Source organism: Schistocerca piceifrons, chromosome 1 (genome assembly GCF_021461385.2).
Source record: "Schistocerca piceifrons isolate TAMUIC-IGC-003096 chromosome 1, iqSchPice1.1, whole genome shotgun sequence".
In the NCBI taxonomy this organism is placed as follows: domain Eukaryota; kingdom Metazoa; phylum Arthropoda; class Insecta; order Orthoptera; family Acrididae; genus Schistocerca; species Schistocerca piceifrons.
The window spans coordinates 1,113,161,206-1,113,170,246 of NC_060138.1; the positions used below are offsets into that span (position 1 = coordinate 1,113,161,206).

General features: G+C 45.2%; 1 pseudogene; it reads right to left on the reverse strand.

The window, feature by feature from the left end:
* Positions 1-2,987: 2,987 nt before the first annotated feature.
* On the reverse strand, positions 2,988-3,105 carry LOC124726533 (annotated as a pseudogene).
* Positions 3,106-9,041: the final 5,936 nt, after the last annotated feature.

Sequence of the window (9,041 nt, forward strand, 5' to 3'; positions counted from 1 at the left end):
ATATTCGGATACTGTCCTGCTTGACATAGTCGCATCGATTAAATGTCTGGGCGTGATGCTGCGAAGAGATATGAAATGGAATGAGCAAGTAAGGATTGTGATAGGGAAGGCGACTTGTCGACTTGGGTTTATTGGGAGGATTTTGGCAAGTGTGTTTCATCTGTAAACGAGACCGCATATAGGACGCTAGTGCGAGCCAATTCTTGAGTACTGCTCGAGTGTTTGGAACACGCACCAGGTCAGATTAAAGGATGATATCGAAGCAGTTCAGAGGCGGGCTGCTAGATTTGTTGCCGGTGGGTTCGAACTACGCGAAAATACTACGGAGATGCTTAATATACTCAAATGGGAATCCCTGGAGGGAAGATGACGTTTCCTTCGAGGAACGTTACTGAGAACATTTCGAGAGGTGAGTTTTTAGGCTGACTGCAGAGCGATCGTACTGCCATCAACGTGGATTTCGCGTTAAGGACAATGAATTTAAGATTAGAGAGATTAGGGCTCGTACAGAGGCATACAGACATTCGTCTTTCCCTCGCACTGCTTGCGAGAGGAACAGCAAAGGAAATGAGTAGTAGTGGTGCAGGGTACCCTCCACCAAGCACCGTACGGTGGCTTGCGGAATATCTGTGTAGATGTAGATGACTGCCCCTTTCCTGTCTCATTCTCGAATGGCACGTGGGAGGAATGATTGTCGGTAAGCCTCGGTAATATAATTTTTCGCATTTTCTCATTGTGGTCATTTCACGAGACGCGTATGGGAGGACGTAACTTATTGTCCGCCTCTTCCCGGGAAGTACTCTCTCGAAATCTGAATAGTGAATCTTTCTGTGATTCACGACACCTCTCTGGTAGCGTCTCCGACTGCAGTTTTTTGAGCATCTCTGTAACCCTTTCGCGCCGAGCAAATGCCCCTGACGAAACGCGCCGCTCTTCGTTGGATCTTCTCTATCTTCTCCATCAGTCCTACCTAGTAAGGATCCCAGACTGATGAAGAATACTCAAGAATCGCTCGAACAAGCGCTTTGTAAGCCATTTCCTTCATGGATGAGTTACATTTCCTTAAGATTCTTTCTATGAATCTCAGTATGGCATCTGCTTTTCCCACTATTTGTTTTATGTGGCCATTCCACTTAGCATCGCTCCATATAGGTTCTCCTAGGTGTTTTACGGTAGATACCTTATGCTTCGCACGCTTTCAATATTTTTGACCAAATTCTGCTTCAATTTGCAAAGATCAGTTATTTTTATTATTATATTTTCCATATGAATACGGTCAGTTTTGGTAGGTTTTCAGATATGTGAGTGGCTCGAAGACGCCTTAAGTAACAGAACGGGGTAGTTGTGCTGGAGGGCGAGTACTGTACAGACGGACGGGTATGGTCGGGAGTCGCTCAGGGAGGCAGGATAGAGCGCTCCTGTTCTCTGTGTACAAGGTGGTTATAATAGAACTTTCGCTACCTGAAAAACAACAGATCGCAGGACAGTGACACTTTGTGGCACATTTGTAAGGACATGCGGAATACAAATAACGAATAAACCGTTGAAAGAAACAAGTTTTAATTTCCTCGTTAGAGGGTAACATTTTTCAATTGGATACTGTTTACGTGCTACGTCAGAAATGATGTCAATGTGACGGCCATCTGCAACCGCGACAGCCTGGAACCCCACTAGACAGACTATTTCACAATTGTTCGCAGCACTTTTCGAACGGTGGGCCACGGATTGTTCAGGTGTCGTGAGACAGCTCCTGCCCTGCTTGAAGATCGCACACTGCGTCAACCATCCTCAGCCATGACAACAATTTGTGGCGCAACTTGCCGTCGGCCCCTCCCAATGCAATTCCCAAATCTGCAGTTAACTCGAACGTAAAAACTGAGTCACCTGCAGCACTCGTTTTGATATTATTTTATTATCTTGCTACCAGTTTCGGTGACTCAATACACCATCTTCAAGCCTTATCCGACCATGAGAGGGTGATCTCCAATCAACTACCGAGTTGGTAGTCAATGGTTAAAGATACAACATCTCTAATACAGTGGTTCACAGATGTTGGCCACTGATGGGATAGTGTATACGATTGCTGGTCACCTTTTCAGCATCAATTAATGCCTTAAGTGGTGTATTGAGTCACCGAAACTGGTTGCAACATAATACGAGGGTTGAATAAAAATTAATGCCTCCGCCTTCGTTAATTGGGTTTGGATGGGAATATTTTAATAAATCAAACGCAGGAATAATCCTTAGAATGTGATCTTTAATTACCAATAATCACTTTTCCACATAATCACCAGCCAATTGGATACATTTCTGCCAACGCCGAACAAGTTTTCTGAAGCCGTCAAGAAAGAAGTCGACACTCTGTTTCCGCCACCACAGTCTCACAGTGCTCTCAACGTCTTCACCAGAAGCATAATGATATCCCCGCAGATCTTCTTTCATTACCGGGAACAGATGGAAGGCAGACGGTGCTAAATCTGGACCGTATGGAAGATGCTGTACGGTGGTGAGATTCAGTCTCTGAAGTTCTGCTGTGGTGGTGACACGTGAAGTGTGTAGTTTGGCATTGTCATACTGCAGGAAAACATTTTCCTTTTCCTTTCGGACCCTTGTTAGCTGTCGTTTCAGAGTTCGCAGCGTCGTGATGTAACACTCTGAATTTATTGTTGTTCCACGATCAAGGAAATCGACATGGATAACACCATCTGCGTCACAGAACACTGTGGCCAAGATTTTTACAGCTGAGGGATGCGTCTTGAATTTATTTTTCTGGGGCGAGTCTTTGTGTCGATATTCCATAGAGCGACGTTTCGTCTCTAGATCGTAATGGGGTACCCACGTTTCGTCTCGTGTCACAATTGAATGGAGAAAGGCATGTGGTCAACACACCGCTCTCCCGGCCGTATGTCAGTTTCCGAGACCTGAGCCGCTACTTCTCAATCAAGTAGCTCCTCAGTTTGCCTCACAAGAGCTGAGTCCATCCCGCTTGCCAACAGCGCTGGGCAGACCGGATGGTCACCCATCAAAGTGCTAGCCCATCCCGACAGCGCTTAACTTCGGTGATCTGACGGGAACTGGTGTTACCACTGCGGTAAGGCCGTTGGCACCATGGAGAGAAGGTAATAGAAATTAATCTTCGTATATCCATAGTTGAAATGGAGGACAGTGGGATGTCAGCTGGTATAAATTTATATTAAAAATGACGAAATTTGACAAAATAAAATCGACACCTTAAATACAGGTGGAGGAATTTCGTCATTTTTAATATAAATAGAAATTAAGTTTCGTAAGGAGACATACAGACAGTCGTTCTTCCATAGCTCCATTTGCGAGCTAAGCTGTGCTACAAGGGTAGCATTCATCTCACGCTAGATGAGGAGAACCCTGCGTCATAGTGACGTAACACTACGTCATCGTGACGTAAATAACCTAAATCGACTACATGAGTGCGTAAATCGATCTTTGCGGCTGTACCGATAACGTGAAAGCTAAATGTAAATTCATGTGTACAAACGAAGTGACAGGAATTATTTGTTACGCTCATCCCAGTTGGATTAATTATTAAGCTGTGATCCCAACAATTTGAGATGGTATTATGTGTTTCAGGAACATAATGAATGTCTGAACGAAGGAACCATAACGAAAGTAAAAAAAAAAAAAGCTTTTAGTCAAATTTTTTTTAATCCGATGAATCGTGCATAAATCGTGTGGATAGAAACGTGAAATAATTAATTATTAAGCTGCAATCCAAAGAATGTGGGATATTATTGTGTGTTTCATGTACATAACGAATATCTGAATGATGGAATCATAACCATAACGAAAGTGTCTTGTTATTTTTCTAGCCTGAAATGAATGCTACCCCATTTTGTTTAAGAATCCGATGTATCGTGTCTAAATCCTGTGGATAGAACCATGAAATAATTAATTATTAAGCTGCAATCCAAAGAATGTGAGATGTTATTGTGTGTTTCATAAACATAATGAATATCTGAATGAAGGAATCATAACCATAACGAAAGTGTCTAGGCATTTTTTAGTCCGATTAATCGTGCATAAATCATGTGGGTAAAAACGTGAAATAGGGAGAAATTAAAGTGTTTCGTATTTTTATAAAAGCCAATGAATTGTACATAATTCTTGTGGGCAGAAACATTAAATTGAGAAACTGAAATTCGAAGTAATGCCGAATGTTGCTGGAAATATTAAACCATCTAGTTCGATTTAATTTTACCTTCTTGTTGTAAATCAACTAAGAACAATGAACAGTGCAGATTCAAGAAGCACACAACAGTCGATGTATACAGAATGCACACAACAGTCGATGGGACAACTCGTGAAACTCCTAGCGTGAAATGAATGCTACCCGTGCTACAAGGTACCCTCCGCCATGGACCACGCAATGGCTGGCGGAGTCTGCACGAGTACATGTAGGTTACGGAGGCTCCAGTTTCGTCACAGAGGGGTGGGCATCCACACAACATGACGGTAATGTCGATGGTAGTGATGGAGGGTGCCTCTGTTTTGACGCGACAGAAACTCGGACTTTATTCCTGGCAAAGATCGTAAAAGACGTTCTGCTCGGTTTCCAGATACGCCGTCGAAACGGGGAACTCGGTTTGAAGGTGCTGACTTGGAATGTAACGAGACAGATAAGGGACGGCGACGCACAGGCCGCAACAGTAGCGTCGAGTTTGAGCCTCTGGCAGCAGAGTGGTGGGGGGAGAGAGAGTTGTGCCCTGGGGGAAGAAGCTCGGGCTGCGAACGGCAGAGCGCCTCTGTTTGCCCGCGGCGCTGCCGCCTTAACTCGGCGCGCCGGAAAACTCGCGGCGAACTTTTTAATGTTAAGTAGCGGCGGCGGCGGGCGGATGTGCGGGCGCCGGGGCCGAGATGGAGCGCCTCCCTTCCCCAGCACGAGCACCAGCCAGCGCAGCGCCGAGTGTCAACATGGCGCGGGGCACGGCGCGTAATTCGCTTTCTATTTGACTTAGTGATTGGCCGGGCGCTCTTCGGGCCGCGCTGTGTGCGCCAGCATTACTGGCGCGGGGGCGGCGGCGGGGGTGGGGGCGGCGAGGGGCGGGACAGTCCCGTGTCCCGAGCGGGGGCTACCGCCAGCAGCACCCCAGTACTACTGGGTCTTCTCGTACATCTGCACTCCCAAAATCGGTTAATCAAGGCATCTTCTCTCTCGGCGGACGTACAGACTAACCTGCACAACACAGAAGCCCTAGTATCTCGGCTGTGTGCTTTTCCAAAGATCCATAAGAATGACGTTCCATTAAGACCAGCTGTGTGGCTGGATTGAAGAACACAGCATATTGTTCTCAACGGAGAGACGTCTACAGACGTTAAAGTAACCTCCGGCGTGCCACAGGGGAATGTTATGGGACCATTGCTTTTCACAATATACAGGGTGATCAAAAAGTCAGTATAAATTTGAAAACTTAATAAACCACGGAATAATGTAGATACAGAGGTAAAAATTGACACACATGCTTGGAATGACATGGAGTTTTATAAGAACAACAAAAGTTCACAAAATGTCCGACAGATGGCGCTGGACAACAAAATGTCAGTGACTGCGCATGACAATCGTGTATAAAAGGAGCTGTAATGAGAGAATCAGATGCGCCAGCAGTCGCAGCATGTTGACGTCACCTGAAAAGGCACTTTTAGTGAAGCTGTATTAGCAGAATGGGGAATGTGCTAGTTCAACGTTACGATCCGATCGCCATAGGAAGGGGATTGGAATGGCTAAAGGTCGGTTGACAAATGCAGCTGTGGCGAGAATGATTTCGAAGTTCGAAGCCACGGGTTGTTTAGACGATAGACCCCGTAGTGACCGAGCGAGCACAGGGCGCAATGCTGCTGAGACAGTTCAGGAAGAAATGGAGGCTGTAGCGGGTTCGTCTATGCACGGGGAAGTCAGCGCTCGTACAGTCGCACGTCGCACCGGCATCCATACACTTCTGTTTGGTTGGCACTTAGGCGTACCCTCCGATGCTATCCGTACAAAATCCATCGGCATCATGAACTGTTACCTGGCGATTTAGTGAAGCGGAGGGCATTTGCGGTGTGGGCGTTTCAAAAGATGGCGGAACATGACGATTGGTTGAGTAACGTGTTGTGGACCGACGAAGCTCATTTCAAGCTCCGAGGGTCTGTCAACGCCCACAACTGCAGAATTTGGGCTACCGAAAATTCTAGAACTGTCGTGGAAACTCCATTGCACGACGAGAAAGTCACGGTATGGGTTGGATTTACCACATCTATCGTTATCGGGCCTTTTTTCTTTCTTCGAGGAAATGCGTGATTCTGGTTTTGTAACTGCTACCGTGACAGGTGAGAGGTACGCCGATATGTTAAAGGATCGCATCATCCCCAGCCTGGCTGATAAACACCTGCTGGAACGTACGATGTTTATGCAGGATGGCGCTCCACCTCATATTGCTAGAAGCGTGAAAGATCTCTTGCGCGCGTCGTTTGGTGATGATCGTGTGCTCAGCCGCCACTTTCGTCATGCTTGGCCTCCCAGATCCCCAGACCTCAGTCCGTGCGATTATTGGCTTTGGGGTTACCTAAAGTTGCAAGCAAGTGTATCGTGATCGACCGACATCTCTAGGGATGCTGAAAGACAACATCCGACGCCAGTGCCTCACCATAACTCCGGACATGCTTTACAGTGCTGTTCACAACATTATTCCTAGACTACAGCTATTGCTGTCGAATGATGGTGGACATATTGAGCATTTCCTGTAAAGAACATCATCTTTGCTTTGTCTTACTTTGTTACGCTAATTATTGCTATTCTGATCAGATGAAACGCCATCTGTCGGACATTTTCTGAACGTTTGTATTTTTTTGGTTCTAATAAAAGCCCATGTCATTCCAAGCATGTGTGTCAATTTGTACCTCTCTATCTACAGTATTCAGTGATTTATTCAGTTTTCAAATTTATACTGACTTTTTGATCACCCGGTAAATGACTTAGTATATAGTGTCGGAAGTTCCATGCGGCTTTTCGCGGATGATGCTGTAGTATACAGAGAAGTTGCAGCATTAGAAAATTGCAGCGAAATGGAGGAAGATCTGCAGCGGATAGGCACTTGGTGCAGGGAGTGGCAACTGACCCTTAACATAGACAAATGTAATGCAGTGCGAATATATAGATAGAAGGCGCCTTTATTGTGTGATTATATGATAGCGGAACAAACACTGGTAGCAGTTACTTCTGTAAATTATCTGAGAATATGCGTACAGAATGATTTGAAGTCGAATGATCATATAAAATTAATTGTTGGTTAGGCGGGTGCCAGGTTGAGATTCATTGGGAGAGTCCTTAGAAAATGTAGACCATCAACAAAGGAGGTGGCTTACAAAGCACTCGTTCGACCTGTACTTGAGTATTGCTCATCAGTGTGGGATCCGTACCAGGTCGGGTTGACGGAGAAGATAGAGAAGATCCAAAGAAGAGCGGTGCGTTTCGTCACAGGGTTATTTGGTAACTGTGATAGCGTTACGGAGATGATTAGCAAACTCAAGTGGCAGACTCTGCAAGAGAAGCGTTCTGCATCGCGGTGTAGCTTGCTGTCGAGGTGTCGAGAGGGTGCGTTTCTGGATGAGGTATCGAATATATTGCTTCCCCCTACTTATACCTCCCGAGGAGATCACGAATGTAAAATTAGAGAGATTCGAGCGCGCACGGATGCTTTCCGGCAGTTGTTCCTCTCGCGAACCATACGCGACTGGAACAAGAAAAGGAGGTAATGACAGTGGCAAGTAAAGTGCCCTCCGCCACACACCGTTGGGTGGCTTGCGGAGTAAAAATGTAGATGTAGATGTAAGACCGACCGTTAGCGCACCTGGTTCACTGACGTATAAACTGGCGAAATACTTGGCCCCTCTGCTGCAGCCGCGCGGGGAAAAGGCTGACACATAAATAAAGGGTTCAGGACATTTCATTGAGAAGCTGAAGAAACTAAAACTAGGAGCAAACGATATCCTGGTCAACTTCCATGCTGTTCCTTTGTTTACCAAAAAGCCACTTGGTGACTCTCCGGAGCATATTGGTTCCATTTTCAAGATGTCACCAAGCTCTTTATGCAGTCTCATGACGACCTATTTCATGTGGAATGGCACTCCTACGAAAAGATGGAAGGCGTCGAATGGTGGCCAACTTCTTCACGGAACATTTCGAAACACAGACATTGTACTTGGAACCTTGTAAACCTAAGGCGTGGTACAGATACACTGATGATACCTTCATTGTGTGAAACCATCGTGAGGAACAGATCGGTGGGTTTCTAAGAGCCTTGAACAGCCTCCATGCCAACACAAAATTTTCCATAGAGCTAGAAAAGGACGAAGAGCTGCCCATTTTAGATGAGCTGGTGAAACACGTATGTAACATAGCAGCGATGGCGAGGCATTGTAGCATCTGTGACCAGAGAGTATGCGCTTGACCGCGCGAGTGTTGCGAGCGGTTCTCAGTCTGTCAGTAGTCGTTGCGAGTCTGTCAAGTCAGTCGTTGCGAGTCTGCAGCTCTATCTAGTTGAGAGCAGTACTCCAGTAGTAGTCGTGCAGTGCAGTACGCCAATAGTCGTCATGGAGAGCGGTCGGCAACACTGGTCAAGATGGTGAATAAGGTATAGTGTTAATTAATATAATTATTAGATAATGAAAAATTTTATTTATTGTAACTATTCTCCAACAAGTCCCCAATAATAATTTTTATTTCAAAAGCATTTTTTTTCAAAAATTTAATTTTTATTGAACTAAAGATTTCGTTGCACTTCCCATTTCACTCCACTTCTTTAAAAGAAAATTTTTAGTAAAATCACAAAAAAAGAGAATATTATTATTTGCAATGCAGTTCCTCCAAGCGGTGCGCAACAACAAGAGCAGAAATGTGACATCCATTTATTCTGAGGTAAGACTTTAACTCTGATTGTTTTACACAGGGCCAAAGACCGATGTTTCGGTTTAATTGTATTTTCTTGTCACTGAACGGACTTTAAATTTTGTGAAAAATTTATATTTGA